Source organism: Liolophura sinensis, chromosome 9, assembly GCF_032854445.1.
Source record: "Liolophura sinensis isolate JHLJ2023 chromosome 9, CUHK_Ljap_v2, whole genome shotgun sequence".
In the NCBI taxonomy this organism is placed as follows: Eukaryota; Metazoa; Mollusca; class Polyplacophora; order Chitonida; family Chitonidae; genus Liolophura; species Liolophura sinensis.
In genome coordinates, this window is record NC_088303.1 from 14,834,399 (window position 1) to 14,838,333 (window position 3,935).

Sequence of the window (3,935 nt, forward strand, 5' to 3'; positions counted from 1 at the left end):
CCAGGGGTCTTAAAGACACTTTATTTTCTTCTACATATTGGTTTACCTGTGTTATTTTTTGGGGGGGTTTCATATGTATTATTCTTAGGGTTTTACGATGTACTTTGATGACACTTTCAGTCACATGATGATGTGTCATTCAGTGTGTTTACATATACTTGTCTTCTGGTGGTAGTGTCTGTCACTAACGTCTTGCCACCACTAAAGTATCATGCTGAAGACACCAGACATGACACCCCAAATAGATCAGTCACATTATGGTGATACCGGACAAACCAGCCTCATTTCCTTGCTCTAACCTCATGCTGAGCACAAAGCAAGGTATCAGTTAGTACGATTTTTAGTATTTTAGTTCAGTTTTTCGTATGACCTTACCTGGGTTTGATCCCAGGTCCCCCTACATCGAGGCAGACAGTCTAACCATTAGGCCACTAGGTTTCCTATGCACTTAACAGTTAACACAATGTATGCACACTAGTTGACTGGTGTTCTGAAGTGTACCATATATACTTGATTTTATTCTTGGTCAGGCTGGCTCAGTGGTTTTTGAACAAGATGTTGTGCTTGTCAAAAACCCATGGCCATTGGTGTCATATGTTCAAAAAAAAGCCAGTGCCAGTTTTTATTTAAGATGTGCTTGTCAAAAACAATAGACCATTGGTCAGTGACAAATATTACAGGTCCATCTACTGTTGTAAAACAGGAGGAGGTAGTGTTTGTTGTGTGGATAATGCAACAGTTTATGTTGCGTTGTCTAGTGTTTATGCGTGAAGATTGGGTTGACTTGTAATGGGAATTGGGTGCGTTCCATGCATGGTGTCTGCAAACACATACGTGTACGTGACTGGCAGGATGCCATATCCAGTCTCAAGAGAAAGGTGGCTGGATGTGTGGTATGCCAGGCCTCACGGTCAGTGTTGCACTATGTACATACATTGTAAGTTGGCATTTCATGTGTATAATATGGCAGGATGTGGCGTATTAGTGTCAGAACAACACGGCTGGATGTTGTGGCATTCAAGATGTCAGAACAACACGGCTGGATGTTGTGGCATTCAAGATGTCAGAACAACACGGCTGGATGTTGTGGCATTGAAGGTGTCAGAACAACACGGCTGGATGTTGTGGCATTCAAGATGTCAGAACAACACGGCTGGATGTTGTGGCATTCAAGATATCAGAACAACACGGTTGGATGTTGTGGCATTGAAGGTGTCAGAACAACACGGCTGGATGTTGTGGCATTCAAGATGTCAGAACAACATGGCTGGATGTTGTGGCATTGAAGGTGTCAGAACAACACGGCTGGATGTTGTGGCATTCAAGATGTCAGAACAACACGGCTGGATGTTGTGGCATTGAAGGTGTCAGAACAACACGGCTGGATGTTGTGGCATTCAAAGTGTCAGAACAACACGGCAATGTGGGTGAATGTTGGGACATGCCAGGTGGTAAATAATGTGGCTTGAGATTTTTTTGCATTCCAGGCATCCAAATACTGTAGATATATGTTTTGGCATCCAAGGTGTCCATGTACTGTGGTCAATGTTGTGGTATTCTAGGTGTCTGTGTTGTGTCTTCAATGTTGTGGTATTCCAGGTGTCTGTGTACTGTGGTCGATGTTGTGGTATTCTAGGTGTCCGTGTACTGTGGTCAATGTTGTGGTATTCCAGGTGTCTGTGTACTGTGGTCGGTGTTGTGGTATTCCAGGTGTCTGTATAATCAAGCTGGATGTTGTGGTATTCCTGGTGTCTGTGTACTGTGGTCAATGTTGTGGTATTCCAGGTTTCTGTGTAACCAAGCTGGATGTTGTGGTATTATAGGTGTCTGTATAATCAAGCTGGATGTTGTGGTATTCCAGGTGTCTGTGTACTGTGGTCGATGTTGTTTTATTCCAGGTGTCTGTGTGCTGTGGCCAATGTTGTGGTATTCCAGGTGTTTGTGTACTGTGGTCAATGTTGTGGTATTCCAGGTGTCTGTATAATCAAGCTGGATGTTGTGGTATTCCAGGTGTCCGTGTACTGTGGTCAATGTTGTGGTATTCCAGGTGTTTGTGTACTGTGGTCAATGTTGTGGTTTTCCAGGTGTCTGTATAATCAATCTGGATGTTCCGGTATTTCAGGTGTCTGTGTACTGTGGTCGATTTTGTGGTATTCCAGGTGTCTGTGTACTGTGGTCGGTGTTGTGGTATTCCAGGTGTCTGTATAATCAAGCTGGATGTTGTGGTATTCCAGGTGTCTGTGTACTGTTGTCAATGTTGTGGTATTCTAGGTGTCTGTGTACGATAGCTAAATGTCTCGACATTCCACTTGTTCGTGTACTGTGGTCGATGATGTGCCATTCCAGGTGTCGGTATAATCAAGCTGAATGTTGTGGCATTCCAGGTGTTGGTGTAATATAACACATATCCTGACAGCATGGTACCACACAATAACATCCTTACACTTGGCATTACACCATACACAGTAACATCATCCTGACACTTAGCATGGCACCACACACAAGAACATCATGCTGACACTTAGCATGGCACCACACACAATAACATCATCCTGACACTTGATATAAGTGTCAGGATGATGTTACTGTGTGTGATGCCATGCTAACTGTCAGGATGATGTTACTGTGTGTGATGCCATGCTAAGTGTCAGGATGATGTTAATGTGTGTGGTGAAATGCTAAGTGTCAAGATGATATTACTGCGTGTGGTGCCATGCTAAGTGTCAGGATGATGTTACTCGATGTGGCGCCATGCTAAGTGTCAGGACGATGTTACTGTGTGTGGTGCCATGCTAAGTGTCAGGACGATGTCACTGTGTGTGGCGCCATGCCAGGCGTCAGGATATTGTTATTGGGTGTGGTGCGGCGTCACGATGTTGAAATTTGCACGAACTCAACGAGACGATAATTTAAGGCCGCTACGACCCTTGAACTTGCTATTCGATTTGTTCTTCAAGACAGCTGTTAGTTGTTAGTCAAAAATCTATGGATCATGACAGTGTCAAGTTTGAATAGTGGCGGTTAAGAACGAACGTAATTCCAGGAGGAGTAAATCAATTTCTCATCGATGCACAAGCTGAGTAAATGTTACTATCGTCATGACTCTTGTTTTAGTTTACATTGATTGCTTACTTGGGGATTTCAGCCTCGTGCTTATCTTACAGAACAACGACGACGACAGATGTTGTTGAGGACCTCGGACATTCTCATACATCTGCTTGTCATCAAGTGGAAAGCTTAGTTCTGACCACAGTGCAACGCGTTTAGAATTGTCCCGGATTAGCGCATTTAACACCAATATATAAGGGTTATACGTAATACATCAAACGTTTTATCCTAACTCGTTCTGATTTGGTGTCAAGCCATTATCAATCAAACTTGTCGGACGTTACATGCGATCAAATCTCTCTCTGCCTGTATTTTACAAGGTCCCTTCCATGTATTTTGGTGTATGGAGAGGCTGTTAAGCTTAATCAATATAAAAAAGGATTTTTCATTTACCGTTGTATTTTTTAATTAAAGATAACAAAACATAATCAAGGAATTGCCACTTCATTAAGCAACCAAAACCATGGCCAGTTACACATGTATCCACTTGTAATTGCAAAATTTGTTCATTGAACATAATTGAACTCATATAATGATGCAAAATCGATAATCAGTCGGTTAAAAATGTTAAGCTGACCTAGCAGCCGATATACAGAATTGCTTGGTAACTCTGAGTGCTTGATAGCCGTTGCCAAGTTGTGAGGATGTTGAAATTCTGATTTTCACGTTACACCGATGAAGCATCATTACGATTACCACCTATCCAATAACGGTTTGATCATAGACTGATCACACGTGGCGCTGGCACCTGATCACGGAGTCACGTGATCAGGTGACTTATACAAAATCGCCATCGGCTTAAAGTGACTCGCACAGGTGATGAGGAA